The sequence below is a fragment of the Manis javanica genome, chromosome 4, assembly GCF_040802235.1.
Source record: "Manis javanica isolate MJ-LG chromosome 4, MJ_LKY, whole genome shotgun sequence".
Lineage (NCBI taxonomy): Eukaryota > Metazoa > Chordata > Mammalia > Pholidota > Manidae > Manis > Manis javanica.
Genome location: NC_133159.1, coordinates 33,347,476 through 33,366,030, shown reverse-complemented (window position 1 = coordinate 33,366,030; position 18,555 = coordinate 33,347,476). Strand labels below are relative to the sequence as shown.

Below are 18,555 nucleotides of genomic sequence, written 5' to 3'. Positions count from 1 at the left end.
ATGGGAGGGTAGGGATGGATAAGGGTGGGGAAGAAGAAAGGGGGTATTATGATTAGCATGTATAATGTGGAGGGTGGGGGAAAGGGGAGGGCTGTGCAACACAGAGAAGACAAGTAGTGATTCTACAACATTTTGCTATGCTGATGGACAGTAACTGTAATGGGGTTGGTGGGGGGGATTTGGTGTAGGAGAAAGCCTAGTAAACATAATATTCTTCATGTAATTGTAGATTAATGATAACAAAAAAAGGGGAGGATTACTCCTTGATAGGATAAAATTAACTGCAAGTCAACGATTAATGCATGCTTTCCATATCCTATATTTTTATCTTTTAAAGGGTGTCAGATGATCAACTATGGAAGCACATTTTTCTGATAATATTTCTTTCTCTTAAAAAAAAAGCACTTCCTGTGTGGTGATCTACAATAGGTTCTTCACAATTGTATAAAGGTCAGATCAAAGTGTGGACAAAGGGTTTATTTGTGTTTATACAGAGGATCAAAGCCTAATTTGGTTACCCAGAAAATGAATTAAGATACGATATGAAGAAGAACTTCCAACATCAACATCCTCTGGAAGTGTCATTCCAGAAGATGATCATCAAAAAACTTCAACAAAGATCTTGGCGCTGTTGCAGTTGTAGCTGCATTCATCCCGCCAGTTCCTGGACTTGCCATTGGAATGAAGAAGGAGATATCTAAGTGGGCCTGTGCATACAGTAAAACAACAAATTTGACTGGATCTATATTGTTGGAACTCAACCAAGAATTAGGAGAAGTGCAAGTTGCAGTACTCCAAAATTGTGCGGCTATAGACTATCTACTGTTAAAAGAACATATGGGATGTGAACAGTTCCCAGGAATGTGTTGTTTTAATTTGTCTGATTTTTCTCAAACTATTCAAATTCAGTTAGACAATATCCATCATATTATTGATAAGTTTTCACAAATGCCTAAGGTACCTAACTGGTTTTCTTGGTTTCACTGGATATGGCTGGTAATTGTAGGTCTGCTTTGGTTATGTAGCTGTATTCCTATTCTGTTAATGTGTGTACGCAATTTAATTAGTAGTTTGTTAAAACCTATACATGCTTATGTTACTCTACAAGAAGTTGTGTCAAAGAAATAATCAATCTTCCCATGTTTTCTTGCATCTGCTACTTCTATAGCTTTTCTTCTTCCTTCCTAATTACAGCCCTTTAGTAGAATTCATGCCTCATATCGAAAATTACCGAGTATCATAATTCTTCCAAGTGGTAAAGATACCTCAAGACAAATGCTGGGCATAGAAGCCACAGGGCATAAATCTGCAAAGAAGTAAAAAGCTAACCTTTTCAAAGAATATTGCTTCTCTCTCACTTACCAACTTTACATTTCCCTGTATGGCCCCGGAAGATGACTGGTTAGCCAGAGACGGGTAAGATTCCTCAAGGGAGGAACAACCTAAGACAGGCACAGTTGCAGGGGGCCATCAGGTGGGAAATTGGGGGTCAACAGAGGTGAGGCTTAAAACCTCATCCCCCCCTCCCCCGTTTTGAGAGAAATCTTCGGCATTCATGGACGTTTTGTTGCCCTTGTCTAGCTTGGATTAATACTTAGTCTAGAGGCACAGACCTGATCATCTACATTTGCCCTCTTACAGCACTAAATTATGTTTTCTACCTTTATCTTGCATCTACCTACCACTTCAGCATTTTATTTAAAAAAAAATAAGGGAGTAATGTGGGATTCACATATAAATCAAGTATAAAAATCAAATGAATAAACATATCTGACTTGATAGTTTATAGTTCATGATGCGTGATCAAAACCAAAAGTTTCTGTGATATGACTACCCTTGCACTGTTCACCATGTAAGAACTTGTTCACCATGTAAGAACTTGTTTGTTATGCTTCAGGAGATTGGAGACTGTTGAGAATTAGGCTTGGGGTTGATTAATGATTGTGCATTGAGTCCCCTATACAGAATTTTATTGTTGTTAACAACCATTTGATCAATAAATATGAGAGATGCCCTCTCAAAAAAAAAAAGAAACAAGACCCATTTATATGCTGTCTCCTGTAGTACCCAGCTTCTCTAGTTTATTAATCTCTATTTTAATTCAATTTTCAATTCGATAAAACAATTTCCTCGGGTACAGTCCATGTATTGTAGTTTCTCTGAATCTTCATGTGTTTTCTTTGTGCTGTCAAATAAATTAGTCCTCTTGGATTTAGGATTATTGAATCACACAGCCCACTTCCCTCAATATAATCTATAGTCATTGTTTAACTATCTTTTATCTTTCATTGTTATAAATGAAGTATCCAATGTTAGATTCTTTTTCCCTTTGTAGGTAACCTGTTCTATTTATAAGAGAAGTTTGTAAGACTTTTCTCTTTATCCCTGAAGTTTAGAAACTTCAATGGAAGTGTACTTTTTGCCTTTTCTCCCCTTTTTTAATGCCTGGGATTATTTGAGCTCTTTCAATCTGAAAACTCATCTTTTTTTTTTTTTTTTTTTTTTTTTGCTCCAGGAGGTTTTCATCTGTAATCTCTCTTTTTCCTTCTGTTTTCATCATTTATACTCAGGTGTGTTTGTCACATGTAGGCCAAAGAACTGGGATCAGCCTGGGTAAAATAACCTCACACTGGACTAGACAAAGTTGCATTTTTCTGCTTATGCTTTAATTATTGTTTCTCCCTACATTTTTCTTTTTCACCCTCTGTAATTCTTAGTATTAGCCTGTTGAGTTTCCTAGGCCTCTCATTTAAGTCAACTTTTTTTTTTCACTCAAGATTGCAATTTCTTTTGTATTTATACTTTGGATTATAATTTTTTTAAATTTAGACATCAATCAGAATGTTAATTCTGTTCTCAGTTCTGACCAGACTTTGTAATCAGTCTACCGAGTTTTTAAATTCAGAAATCAAGTCTTGCAGTTTGAGGAAGTCTTTTTTGAGGTTTAATTATATCACCTTTGTTGTTCTTAACATGCTTTTGTTACAGTTCTCTTTGCCCTGGCTTAGCCTCAAAAGCACCCACCCATTGTGACTGTTCAGCTTTGTCTCTCCCTTCTAAGATGCTATCCCCTTAAATTGACTGCAATCTGTGGGAGTCAGGGATTCCTATATACCAGCAAACCAACAGAAAATGAAAATTATTCATGTATGGGTCCTGGAGAGCCAGTGGCAAATGGGCTGGTAAATAATGACCACACCTTTACTTTCCAGCCTTTTCAGATACAAATGGACATTGGTATTCATCAACACTTACTAAACAGGTAAATACTTACTCATTCAATACATCTAGGTATTATAATCCTTCATTACATTTGGGTATCACCCACCTTCCAAGATAGCCAGCAAGATCAGCCCCTCCAATGATGACGACACAGCACAGCGAAGCTGGTGCATCACATCTTCGAATGAAGAACCAAAATTCACAAGCTGGAATCAAGAAACTGTTGGTCTCCACAGCAGAATTTGAAGAAGGAGAAGCCATTTCTACTGCCATTCATCACTTTTTCTTTCCCATTTCCACGATGAACTCCCATACCGTATTGCCACTCCCCAGAGGACTCAGGAAAATCTGTGGCCTTGGACACATCTGAAAGGTCTGCTCTGGGCTCACTTTGGTTGTTGCAAAGCTCCAGAATGGGCACTAGAATGTAGAGGGCTTTGGGAACATGCATTTAGGTGGTGTTCTTCAAAACTCTTCCACTTGTGACTGTTTTTCCCTATCAGACATTAAAACATAAAAGTCCAAAAAAATAATCTGGTTTTAAGACCCACATTTCATAGTATACATCAAAATCATATCAACACAAATTCAAATCAAATGAAAATAATAAAATACCAGTAACCATTCGCTAAAAGAATATAGTTAGATTGTTGTAGATATAAATAATTATAGATTATAGTTATAGAAAAGAGATAGAATGTGATGGACTTGCCAAGCATAAAAGAATAGACTAGAACAAATGAAAAGTTTGATCAGTATCTCTTGGTAAAAATTTAACATAATGAGAGATTGGATTAAAGATGGTGGTGTGAAAGGTGAGACAGAGACCTCATCCTAAAATCACATATAATATAAAAATATAACTTAATACAACTAATCCTGAAAAAGCAACACGAAAGAAGGCTGCACCAGACTGCATACACCTGGAGAAAAGAGCAGACCTCACGGAACAGGGTAATGTACCAAAGCTTTGATTTGGCAGGGCCCAAGCCCTTCTCCCACCCCAGCTCACTGGCAGGAGGAAGAGAAATGGCAGGGAGGGAGTGGAGGCCTGGGATGTCTGAACACCTAGCCCTGGAGATCTGCTCTGGGAGCATGAACCTACACTGCATGGTGCTCTGGTGATTTAGTGCAATTGGAAAGCTAAATAATACCTGGAGAGATAGAGATTCCAGCTGATTGTGGAAAACAGGGATTCATATATGGCTGATCTGAGTGGGCAGTCTGAGAGACTTCTTTAAAGTGAAAAGGCTGCTAAAGGGGCAAGGATTGCACAGACCTTACTGCTCAGGAGAAAGGTCAGGTAGACAAAATTGTCCAGGTGAATTCTGCCCAACAGGTTGGGAGCTAAAATGATCTTCAGGCATTCCATCCCCCTGGCTGGCTATGCAGCTCCAAGGCCCCCCACTGTGATACACAGCCTGCTGTGTCTTCCTCCTGGCTAGGATGCACCTGACTCAGGTTCGCAAACTGGCAACCCCTGTCCTGGCATCAGGCCAGCCAGAGGGAAGCCTCACCTATGGCAGCTACAAACAAAGCATAGAAGCTTACATCTGTGTGTTTGGCCCACTGGTTCTGGCAGTGGAGACAGGCATAGCAGCTGGGAAGCAGGAAACAGCTCTTTCCTCCCCCAAGCACCAACACTGCTTCCTTGCAACCCCTGACATTGCTCCAGGGGCTGAGCAGCTCCAGAGAGTAGGGCTTCTGGGCACTAGAGGATGCCATACACAAATATGAAATGCCAAAGGAACCTGGTTAAAAGCAAAATTATGAATACAACACCTGAGAAAGATTCAAATGTAATGGACCTCATGAATCTTCCTGAAAGGGATTTTAAAACAATAATCATTAACATGTGGAAGGAGGTACAGAAAAATATTCAAGAACTCAGGAACGAATTTAGGATGGATATCCAATCATTGAAGAACAAAATGGAGAGTATAAAAAAGCAGATTAGATATGGTGGAGGAGACGATAAATGAAATAGAAATTAGGGAACAGGAATACAAAGAAGCTGAGGCACAGAGAGAAAAAGGGATCTCTAAGAATGAAAGAATACTAAGAGAACTGTCTGATCAATCCAAACGGAACAATATTCGTATTATAGGGGTACCAGAAGAAGAAGAAAGAAAAAAAAAAACATAGAAAGTGTCCTTGAGAAAGTAATTGCTGAAAACTTCCCAAATATGAGGAAGGAGATAGTCTCTCAGGCCATAGAGGTACACAGATCTCTCAGCACAAGGGACCCCAGGAGGACAACACCAAGACATATAATAATTAAAATGGCAAAGATCAAGGATAAACACAGAATATTAAAAGCAACCAGAGAGAGAAATAAGATCACATACAAAAGAAAACCCATCAGGCTATCATCAGACTTCTCAACAGAAACCTTACAGACCAGAAGGGAGTGGCATGATATAGTTAATGCAATGAAACAGAAGGGCCTCGAACCATGAATACTTTATATGGCAAGATTATCATTTAACTTTGAAGGAAGGATTAAAGAATTTCCAGATAAGCAAAAGAGAATTTAGCTCCCAAAACCATCTCTACAGTGTATTTTGGGGGACTGCTATAGATGGACATGTTCCTAAGGTTTAAGAACTGCCACAAGAGGTAATAAAAAGGGATAGAAAAAGTACAGAATATGATACCTAATATATAAAGAATGGAGGAGAAAGAAGAAATTCAGATGGCAAACAGACACATGAAAAGATGCTCCACATCACTAATCATCAGGGAAATGCAAATAAAAACCACAATGAGATATCACCTCACACCAGTAAGGATGGCCAGCATCGAAAAAACTAAGAACAGCAAATGCTGGAGAGGAAGAGGAGAAAGGGGAACCCTCCTACACTGCTGGTGGGAATGTAAGCTAGTTCAACCATTGTGGAAATAAATATGGAGGTTCCTCAGAAAACTAAAAATAGAAATATCATTTGACATGGGAATCCCACTCCTTGGAATTTACCCAAAGAATACAACTTTTCAGACTCAAAAAGACATATGCACCCCTATGTTTATTTTATTTATATATTTTTTAATTTTGGCATCATTAATCTACAATTACATGAAGAACATTATGTTTACTAGGCTCCCCCCTTCACCAAGTCCCCCCCCCCCCACATACCCCTTCACAGTCACTGTCCATCTGCGTAGTAAATTGCTGTAAAATCACTACTTCTCTTCTCTGTGTTGCACAGCCCTCCCTGTGCTCCCCACGCACTATACATGCTAATTGTAATGCCCTCTTTCTTTTTCCCCACCCTTTTCCCTCCCTTCCCACCCATCCTCCCCAGTCCCTTTCCCTTTGGTAACTGTTAGTCCATTCTTGGGTTCTGTGATTCTGCTGCTGTTTTGTTCCTTCAGTTTTCCTTTCTTCTTATACTCCACATATGAGTAAAATCATTTGGTACTTGTCTTTCTCCACCTGGCTTATTTCACTGAGTACAATACCCTCTAGCTCCATCCATGTTGTTGCAATTGGTAGGATCTGTTTTTTTCTTATGGCTGAGTAATATTCCATTGTGTATATGTATCATATCTTCTTTATCCATTCATCTACTGATGGACATTTAGGTTGCTTCCATATCTTGGCTATTGTAAATAGTGCAGCAATAAACATAGCGCACCCCTATGTTTATTTCAGCACTACTTACAATAGACAAGATATGGAAGCAGCCTAAGTGTTCATCAGTAGATGAATGGATAAAGAAGAAGTGGTACATATATACAAAGGAATACTATTCAGCCATAAGAAAGAAACAAATCCTACCATTTGCAACAACATGGATGGAGCTGGAGGACATTATGCTCAGTTAAAATAAGCCAGGCAGAGAAAGACAAGTGTGAAATGATTTCCCTCATTTGTGGAGTAGAACAATGAAGTAAAACTGAAGGAACAAAATTGCAGCAGACTCAGAGACTCCAAGAAAGGACTAGTGGTTACCAAAGAGGAGGAGTGTGGGAGCGGTGTGAGAGGGTGGGTGGGGAGGGAGGAAGAAGGGGATTGAGGGGTATTATGTTTAGTACACATGCTGTGGGCAATCACTGGGAAAACAGTGTAACACAGGGAAGGCAAATAGTGAATCTGTGGCATCTTACTACAGTGATGGACAGTGACTGCATTGGGGTATGGGTGGGGACTTGATAATATGGGTAAATGTAGTAACTACATTGTTTTTCATGTGAAACCTTCATAAGAGTGTATATCAGTAACACCTTAATAAAAAAATTTTTTTAATTAATGGAGGAGGAAGAAAAGGAGGGGGAAAAAAGAACCTTTAGATTGTGTTTGTAATAGCATACTAAGTGAGTTAAGTTAGACTCTTAGATAGTAAGAAAGTTACCCTTGAACCTTTAGTAACCATGAATGTAAAAGTCTACAATGGCAAAAAGTACATAACTATCGATAATCACCCTAAATGTAAATAGTCTGAATGCACCAACCAAAAGACACAGCAGCACTGAATGGATAAAAAAACAATACCCAACTATATGCTGCCTACAAGAGAACTCACTTAAAACCCAAAAAGATACACAGACTAAAAGTGAAGGGATGGAAAAAGATATTTCATGTAACTAATAGGGAGAAAAAAGCAGATGTTGCAGTACTTGTGTCAGACAAAATAGACTTCAAAACAAAGAAAGTAACAAGAGACAAAGAAGGACATTGCATAATGATACAGGGGTCAATCCAACAAGAAGATATAAACATTATAAATATCTATGCACTCAATAGAGGAGCACCTACATATGTGAAACAAATACTAACAGAATTAAAAGGGAAATCGAATTTAATGCATTCATTCTAGGAGACTTCAACCCTCCACTCACTCCAAAGGAGAGGTCAACCAGACAGAAAATAAGTAAGGACACAGAGGCACTGAACAACACATTTGAACAGATGGACCTAACACATATCTACAGAACTCTACACCCAAAAGAAGCAGGATACACATTTTTCAAGTGCACATGGAACATTTTCCACAATTGACCACATACTAGGCCACAAAAAGAGCCTCAGTAAATTCAAAAAGATTGAAATTTTACCAACCAAATTCTGGGATCACGAGGGTGTAAAACTAGAAATAAACTATACAAAGAAAACAAAAAGGCTCACAAACACATGGAGGCTTAACAACATGCTCCTAAATAATCAATGGATCAATGATCAGACTAAAACATAGATCAATCAATATATGGAGACAAATGAAAACAACAGCACAATTCCCCAACTTCTGGAGAAGCAGTGAAGGCAGTTCTAAGGGGGAAGTATATAGCAATCCAGGCCTATTTAAAGAAGGAAGAATAATCCCAAATGAATAGTCTAAGTTCACAATTATTGAAACTGGAAGATGAAGAACAAATGAAGCCCAAAGTCAGCAGAAGGAGGTACATAATAAAGATCAGAAAATAAATAAATAAAATTGAGAAGAATAAAACAATAGAAAGCATTAATGAAACCAAGAGCTGTTTTTTTGGGAAAATAAAGAAAATAGATAAACCCCTAGCCAGACTTATTAAGAAGAAAAGAGACTCTACACACATAAACAGAACAGAAATGAGAAAGGAAAAATTATGACAGATACCACAGAAATACAAAGAATTATTAGAGAATACAATGAAAATCTATATGCTAACAAACTGGATAACATAGAAGAAATGGACAACTTTGTAGAAAAATACAATCTTCCAAGACTGACCCAGGAAGAAACAGAAAATCTGAAAAGACCAATTACCAGCAATGAAATTGAACTGATAATGAAAAAACTACCCAAGAACAAAAACCCCATACCAGATGGATTCACTGCTGAATTTTATAAGACATTTAGAGAAGACATAATACTTATTCTCATTAAGTTTTCCAAAAAATAGAAGAGTAGGGAATACTTCCAAACTTATTCTATGAAGCCAGCATCATTCTAATACCAAAATCAGGCAAAGACAAAAAAAGAAAACTACAGACCAATATCCCTGATGAACGTAGATGCAAAAATACTCAACAAAATATTAGCAAACCAAATTCAAAAATACATGAAGAGGATCATACACCATGATCAAGTGGAATTGATCCCAGGAATGCAAGGATGGTACAACATTTGAAAATCCATCAATATCATCCACCACATCAACAAAAAAAAGGACAAAGATGACATATCATTTCCATAGATGCTGAAAAAGGATTCAACAAAATTCAACATCCATTCATGATAAAAACTCTCAACAAAATGGGTATAGAGGGCAAGTAACTCAACATAATAAAGGCCATATATGACAAACCCACAGCCAACATCATACTTAACAGTGAGAAGTTGAATTCTTTACCTCTAAGATCGGGAACAAGACAAGGATCCCCACTCTCCCTGCTTTTATTCAACATAGTACTGGAGATCCTAGCCATGGCAATTAGACAGCACAAAGAAATAAAAGGCATCAAGATTGGTAAGGGATCAAACTGTCACAACTTGCAGATGACATGATATTGTACAGAAAAAAAAAACCCTGAAGAATCTACTCCAAAACTGCTAGAACTAATATCAGAATTCAGCAAAATTGCAGGATACAAAATTAATACACAGAAATCTGTTGCTTTCCAATACACTAACAATGAACTAGCAGAAAGAGAAATCAGGAAAACAATCCATTCACAATTGCATCAAAAAGAATAAAATACCTAGGAATAAACCTAACCAAGGAAGTGAAAGACCTATACCCTTAAAACTACAAGATACTCCTAAGATAAACTGAAGAGAATACTAATAAATGGAAATTCATCCCATGCTCTTGGCTAGGAAGAATTAATATTGTTAAAATGGCCATTCTGCCTAAAGCAATCTACAGATTAAATGCAATCTCTATCAAAATACCAACAGCATTCTTCGACAAACTGGAACAAATAGTTCTAAAATTCATATGGAAGCACAAAAGACCCTGAATAGCCAAAGCAATTGCAAGAAGGAAGAATAAAGCAGGGGGGATCTCACTACTCAACTTAAAACTCTACTACAAAACCACAGTAATCAAGACAATTTGGTACTGGCACAAGAATAGACCCATAGACCAGTGGAACAGAATAGAGTCTATATATTAACCCAAGCATATATGGTCAGTTAATATACGATAAAGGAGCCATGGGTATACAATGGAGAACTGACAGTCTCTTCAACAGCCGCTGTTGGCAAAACTGGACAGCTACATGTAAGAGAATGAAACTGGATTACTGTCTAACTCCATACACAAAAGTAAACTCAAAACGGATCAAGGACCTGAATGTAAGTCATGAAACCATAAAACTCTTAGAAGAAAATAAAGGCAAAACTGTCTCGAATATAAACATGAGCAACTTCTTCATGAACATATCTCCATGGACAAGGGAAACCAAAGCAAAAATGAAGAATTGGAACTATATCAAACTAAAAATTTCTGTACAGCTAAGGACACCATCAGTAGAACAAAAAGGCATCCTACAGAATGTCAAAGATGGCAGCATGAGAGGTGAGACAGAGAACTCCTCCCAAAATCACAGATATAGTGCGAAAATATAGTTAATACAAGTAACCCTAAAACAGCAACAGGAAAGATGGCTGAACCACATTGCATACAGACCTTACGAACAGAGCAGACCTTACAAAACAGAGTAATGTACCAAAGCCTTGATCCAGTGGGACCCAAGCCCTTCCCCAAACCCAGCTCACCAGCAGGAAGAAGAGAAACAGAGTGGGGATGGGGTGGAAGCCTGGGACTGCTGAACACCCAGCCCTGGAGATCTGCTTTGTGAGCAGAAACCTATGTTGTGCGGTGCTCTGGAGAATGGGGAGCTGGGACAGGCAGAGTGCTTGAGAGACAGATTCCAGTCATTTGTGCAGGACAGGATCCACACCCGACTGCTCTGGGACAAGGTAAAGGCAGGCAGTCTGAGAGGCTTCCTAACAGTGAGAGGGCTGCTAAAGGGGCAGGGTTTGCATGGAGCTTGCTGCACAGGAGAAGGGATAGGGGGACAAGGTTGTCTGTGCACACTCTGCCCAGCAAATTGGGAACTTTGAGGAGCTTCAGGCACCCCGTCCCCCTGGCTGCCTACTCAGCTCAAAAGCCCCCCACTGTGATACACAACCTGCAGAGACTTCCTCCTGGCCTGATGGCAGCAGTTCGGGCAGTCACTGTGCTGGCATCAGGCCAGTCAGAGGGAGGCCCTGCCTACAACAGCTAGAGATGCAAAGCACAGAGTCTTACACCTGTGTGCTCAGCCCACTGCCTCTGATACTGGAGAGAGGCACAGCAGACAGGAATCAGGGAACAGATCTTTCCTAACTCCAGTCATCAGCTCCGCTCCCCTACAACCCCCAACCTCACTCTAGGGGCTGAGAAGCTCCAGAGACTGGAGCTTCTGGACACTAGAGGGCACCACACAGAAATTTGAAACATCAAAAGAAAATGGTTCAGATCAAAATCTCACAAACCCCAGAAAAAGGGCCAAATGAAACTGAACTCACCAATCTTCCTGAAAGAGAGTTCAAAATAAAAATCATAAACATGCTTATGGAGGTACAGAAAAATATTCAAGAACTCAGGAACAAATTTAACAAAATTAAATTCAATCATTAAGAAATTCCAAATCTGAAATGAAACATACAATGGAGGGATTTAAAAGCAGATTAGATGTGGTAGAAGAGATGGTAAATGGAATAGAAATTAGAGAAGAAGAATACAAAGAATCTGAGGCACAGAGAGAAAAAAGAATCTCTAAGAATGAAAGAATTTTGAGAGAACTGTCTGATCAATTCAAATGGAACAATATTCGCATAACAGGGGTACCAGAAGAAGAAGAGGGAGAGAAAGGGATAGAAAAGTGTCATTGAGGAAGTAATTTCTGCAGACTTCCCCAATGTGGGGAAGGAGATAGTCTCTCAGGTCATGGAGGTACACAGATCTTCCAACATAAGGGACCCAAGGAAGACAACATCAAGATATATAATAATTAAAATGGCAAAAATCAAGGATAAAGGCAGACTTTTAAAAGCAGCTAGAGAGAGAGAAAAGATCACCTACAAAGGAAAACCCATCAGGCTATCATCAGATTTCTCAACAGAAACCTTACAGGCCAGAGGGAATAGCATGATATATTTAATACAAAGAAACAGAAGGTCCTTGAACCAGGAATACTCTACCCGGCAAGGTTATCATTTAAATTTGAAGGAAGGATTAAAGAATTTTCAGAGAAGCAAAAGCTGAGAGAATTTATCTCCCTCAAACCACCTTTACAGTGAATTTTGGGGGTAGGTACTCCTATAGATGGAAGTATGCCTAAGGCTAAATCCATGTCACCCAAAGGATAGACAAAGAGTACAAAATATGATTCATAACATACAAACAATGAAAGAGGGAAAAAAAAGAATCTTTAGGTTGTGTTTGTATTAGCATATGAAGTGAGTTAAATTAGACTATTAGATAGTAAGGGAATTGCCCTTGAACCTTTGGTAACCATGAATCTAAAGCCTGCAATGGCAATAAGTACATACCTATCAATAATCACCCTAAATGTAAATTGTCTGAATACACCAATCAAAAGATGTAGAGTCACTGAATGGATAAAAAGCAAGACCCATCTATATGCTGCCTTCATGAGACTCATTTGAAACCCAAAGACATACACAGACTGAAAGTAAAGGGATGGAAAAAGATATTTCATGCAAATAATAGGGAGAAAAAAATCAGGTGTTGCAGTACTTGTATCAGACAAAATAGACTTCAAAACAAAGAAAATAACAAGAGACAAAGAAGGAAATTATGTAATGATAAAGGGGTCAGTCTAACAAGAGGATATAACTATTATTAATATCTATGCACCCAACACAGGATCACCTACATATGTGAAACAGATACTAACAGAAGTAAAGGGAGAAAGAGAATGCAATGCATTCATTTTAGGAGACTTCAACACACCACTCACTCAAAAGGACAGATCAACCAGATAGAAAATAAGTAAAGAGACAAAGGCACTGAACAACGTACTAGAACAGATGGACCTAACAGACATCTACAGACTACTCCATCCAAAAGCAACAGGATACACATTCTTCTCAAGTGCACATGGAACATTTTCAAGAATAGATCATATACTAGGCCAGAAAAAGAACCTCAGTAAATTCAAAAAGATAATTGTACCAACCAGCTTCTCTGATCACAAAGGTATGAAACTAGAAATAAATTGCACAAAGAAAATGAAAAAGCCCACAAACACATGGAGGTTTAATAACATGCTCCTAAATAATCAATGGATCAATGACTAAATAAAAACAGAGATCAAGCAATATATGGAGACAAATGACAACAATAATTCAACACCCAGAAATCTGTGGGACGCAGCAAAGGCTTTGCTAAGAGGGAAATATATTGCAATACAGGCTTACCTCATGAAAGAAGAACAATCCCAAATGAAAAGTCTAAACTCACAATTAATGAAACTAGAAAAGGAAGAACAAATGAGGCCCAAAGTCAGTAGAAGAGGGACATAATAAAGATTAAAGTAGAAATAAATAAAATTGAGAAGAATAAAACAATGGAAAGAATCAATGAGAGCAGGAGCTGATTCTTTGAGAAAATAAACAAAGCAGATAAATCCCTAGCCAGACTTATCAAAAAAAAAAAGAGACTCTACACACATAAACAAAATCAGAAATGAGAAAGGAAAAATCCCTATGGACACCACAGAAATACAAAGAATTATGAGAGAATAGTATGAAAAAGTTTATGGTAACAAACTGGATAACCTAGAAGAAATGGACAACTTTCTAGAAAAATACAACCTTCCAAGACTGACCCAGGAAGAAACAGAAAATCTGAAAATACCAATTACCAGCAAGGAAATTGAATTGGTAATCAAAAGCTACCTAAGAACAAAAGACCCGGACCAGATGGTTTCACAGCTAAATTTTATCAAACATTTAGAGAAGACATAATACCTATCCTCCTTAAAGTTTTCCAAAAAGTAGAAGAGGATGGAATACTCCCTAACTCATTCTATGAGGCCAGTATCACTCTAGTACCAAAACCAGGCTGACACCACAAAAAAAGGAAAATCACAGACCAATATCCCTAATGAACATAGATGTAAAAGCACTTAACAAAATATTAGCAAACTGAATTCAAAAATACATCAAAAAGATCATTCATCATGATTAAGTAGGATTCATCCCAGGGATGCAAGAATGGTACAACATTTGAAAAACCATCAACATCATCCACTACATCAACAAAAAAGAAGGACAAAAACGACATGATCATCTCCATAGATGCTGAAAAAGCATTTGACAAAATCCAACATCCATTCATGATAAAAACTCTCAACAAAATATGTATAGAGGGCAAGTACCTCAACATAATAAAGGCCATATATGACAAACCCACAGCCAACATTATACTTAACAGCGAGAAGCTGAAAGCCTTTCCTTTAAGATCAGGAACAAGACAGGGATGCCCACTCTTTCTTCTTTTATTCAACATAGTTCTAGAGGTCCTAGCCACAGCAATTAGACAACACAAATAAATAAAAGGCATCCAGATTGATAAGGAAGAAGTCAAACTGTCACTGTTTGCAGATGACATGATATTGTACATGAAGCAGGGGGAATTATGCTCCTTGACTTCAAGCTCTACTACAAAGCCACAGTAATCAAGACAATTTGGTACTGGCACAAGAACAAACCCATAGACCAATGGAACAGACTAGAGAGTCCAGATATTAACCCAAGCATATATGGTCAGTTAATATACAATAAAGGAGCCATGGATATACAATGGGGAAATGACAGACTCTTCAACAGCTCGTGTTGGCAAAACTGGACAGCTACATATAAGAGAATGAAACTGGATTATTGTCTAACCCCATACACAAAAGTAAACTCAAAATGGATCAAAGACCTGAATGTAAGTCATGAAACCATAAAACTCTTAGAAAAAAAATTGGCAAAAATCTCTTGGACATAAACATGAGCAACTTCTTCATGAACATGTCTCCCCAGGCAAGGGAAACAAAAGCAAAAATGAACAAGTGGGACTATATCAAACTAAAAAGCTTCTGTACAGCAAAGGACACCATCAGTAGAACAAAAAAAATTATACAGTATGAGAGAATATATTCATAAATGACATATCTGATAAGGGGTTGATATCCAAATTATATAAATAGCTCATGCACCTCAACAAACAAAAAGCAAATAAGCCAATTAAAAATGGGCAGAGTATCTGAACAGACACTTCTCCAAAGAAGAAATTCAGATGGCCAACAGGCACATGAAAAGATGCTCCACATTGCTTATCATCAGAGAAATGCAAATTAAAAACGCAATGAGATATCACCTCACACCAGTAAGGATGGCCACCATCCAAAAGACAAACAACAATAAATGTTGGCAAGGGTGTGGAGAAAGGGGAACCCTCCTATACTGCTGGTGGGAATGTAAATTAGTTCAACCATTGTGGAAAGCAGTATGGAGTTTCCTCAAAAAACTAAAAATAGAAATACCATTTGACCCAGGAATTCCACTCCTAGGAATTTACCCTAAGAATGCAGGATCCCAGTTTGAAAAAGACATATGCACCCCTATGTTTATTGCAGCACTATTTACAATAGCCAAGAAATGGAAGCAACTTAAGTGTCCATCAGTAGATGAATGGATAAAGAAGATGTGGTACATATACACAATGGAATATTATTCAGCCAAGAGAAGAAAACAGATCCTACCATTTGCAACAACATGGATGGAGTTAGAGGGTATTATGCTCAGTGAAATTAGCCAGGAAGAGAAAGACAAGTATCAAATGATTTCACCCATCTGTGGAGTATAAGAACAAAGCAAAAACTGAAGGAACAAACTAACAGCAGACTCACAGAACCCAAGAATGGACTAACAGTTACCAAAGGGAAAGGGACTGGGGAGGATGTGTGGGAAGGGAGGGATAAGGGGGAAAAGGGGCATTACGATTAGCACACATAATGTAGAGGGGTGGGCACAGGGAAGGCAGCATAGCACAGAGAAGACAAATAGTGATTCTATAGCACCTTACTATGCTGATGGACAATGACTGTAATGGGGTATGTGGTGGGGACTTTATAATGGGGGGAATCTAGTAACCATAATGTTGTTCATGTGAGTGTATATTAATGATACAAAAAAAATTAAGATAATGAGCAAAAGTTTCATAAACAAAATTAGAACAAACAGCATACACTGAAGAAATATTTGTAATATATGTCAGAAAATGAACAGATACCATTGGCACATAAATAATTCACATAAGTGAATAAAGATTTTTGATTGATTCCACTTTTTAGATGAGTGCTCCTTAATTCACTAAACAGGAAATCCCACCAGCCAATAAGACATGGAAACATGTTTAACTTCCCTGCTGAAGTGCAGATTTATGCAACCATAACATATCCTTATTTTGCATCCATTAAACTGACTCTTCTTTTCTTCAGGATAATAGCAATATTGGCAAAGGTGGAATAAGAGCGATGTGCTCAAGCTGTTGCCAGGAGAGTGTATATTGCAATTTGGCTTTGTGTATAAAGAACCTTAAAAATACGCACACCCTTTGTAGCTAGTGCTGCTTTTGCTTGTCTAGCAACCACTGTCCTTTACTCTGGCAACAGCATGTTAACTTCCTTTGGGGAAACACAGAGTTGGTGGGACTTTCAATCCTAGTTCCCTGGGCTCCCTTGCCCAGAAAGAGGGCACATAACCCAAACTAATTCTATCATCTTCTCTTTCCTGGGAATTTGAATCTTGCGACTGCTACCACTACCAGTACTACTAAAGTACATCTATTGAATTCTCACTTCATTCTAGGCACTATTTTGAGCATATGAGGTACAATTATTATCCCTGCTTTACACATGGGAATGATAACTACTGACACCAAGGTCAATAATCACTGGGGATACCTTAAAGATGCTGTACAAGCATCTTTTGCTGCTACAAGACAAATTACATCAACTTAGTGGTTTAAAACAATAAGCATTTATCTCACAGTTTCTGGAGGTCATGAATTCTGGATCTTCTTCCTGGTGGTTCTGGCTCAGGGTCTCTCAGGGTTGTAGTGAAGATGTCAGTGAGAGCCGCAGGTCCCTGGAAGCCAGACTAGAACTGGAGGATCACTTCCAAGATGGCGCATTTCCCTGGCTGTCGGCAGGAGGACGCAGTTCCTCCCCACCCAGGCCTCTCCATAGAGCTGCTTGACTGTCTTCATGGCACAGCAGCAGCAGGCTTCCCCTAGATCGGTGGTAAAAAAGAGAGCAAGAGAAAGCCTCAGAGAGGCTGAAAAGGTCGGTAGCATTAGATGAGGCCTGGCAGCAGGGCAGGACTCTCCACTGAACAAGCAGTTAAGGTCTGGGCAGGGCACCTGAGCACATCCAGAGAGGCACACAAGCTGGGGGTGGTACAGCACACCCCTTGCACCACTCATGCCTGTACACACCCTCTTATGATATCTGGATCTCATGTGAACACAAGAAGCCCTCACTTTTCATCTAAGAGAGGAAGTGCAAGGACAGTCCTTCAAGACAGCAGCCAGTTGCAATATCCTACAATGACTTACACAGGATCAGCAAACCAAGATCCAGTCCCCACAGCTGAATCTGCAGCTGATTATAAGGCTATAATTGATATTTGTCATCATTCTCCTCCGCTATCCATGTTGGATTTCTTTCACTTTCAACTTTGGGCTAGGCTGCTTGCCTAGAGGGGTGACCCAAAGCTTCAACCCCAATGGGTCTTAGCCCTTAATTTCTATGCCTTTTTCAGGTGATGTTTGCTGCAACTGTCCACTTACAATTATCACCAGGCATTGAAGCACCAAGAGAAGCCCCCGAATCTCCTGGGTTCCAGGCAGATTGCTCCCTATCCTTACTGTGTAATAACAACACTAAGTCCTAATGCGAATCAGGCCAATTACCACTGCTACTCAGTAACTCTTCTTCACTGCTGGTCCATTGGCAAGAAGAGCATAAAACTGCTAAGTGGGAGTCACAGTTTCAAATACCATGAAAACTTCACTGTGTCCCCTGGCCAAAGTCTTCTTCCCCCAGGCCCAGAAACTAAAAAGCTTATATTTGCAGGAAGAGCAAACACAAATTTCATAAGCACATCACCAGGATTGATAATGAGAGAACCAACCCTGCTTCTACCCGTTTGCTCATGTACCTGCATTTTCTACCTAATAGGTACATGGCAACACGTGTGAGCTATTGGTTCATGACACATACCACATGTGAAGGACAGCACTACAGCCATGAAAGGTGTTGTTCCCGCTCTGGTACCTGAGCTG

General features: G+C 38.9%; 1 long non-coding RNA gene across 1 annotated transcript in view; it reads right to left on the bottom strand.

Moving 5' to 3' along the window:
- Positions 1–17,497, bottom strand: part of LOC140848675 (uncharacterized) — a 36,443-nt gene extending 18,946 nt beyond the window's left edge. The window contains exons 1-2 of the long non-coding RNA XR_012129774.1: positions 17,260–17,497; positions 3,329–3,718 (exon numbers count right to left, since the gene is read on the bottom strand). This is a non-coding gene — a long non-coding RNA (uncharacterized lncRNA). The remainder of the gene's footprint in view (positions 1–3,328; positions 3,719–17,259) is intronic.
- Positions 17,498–18,555: the final 1,058 nt, after the last annotated feature.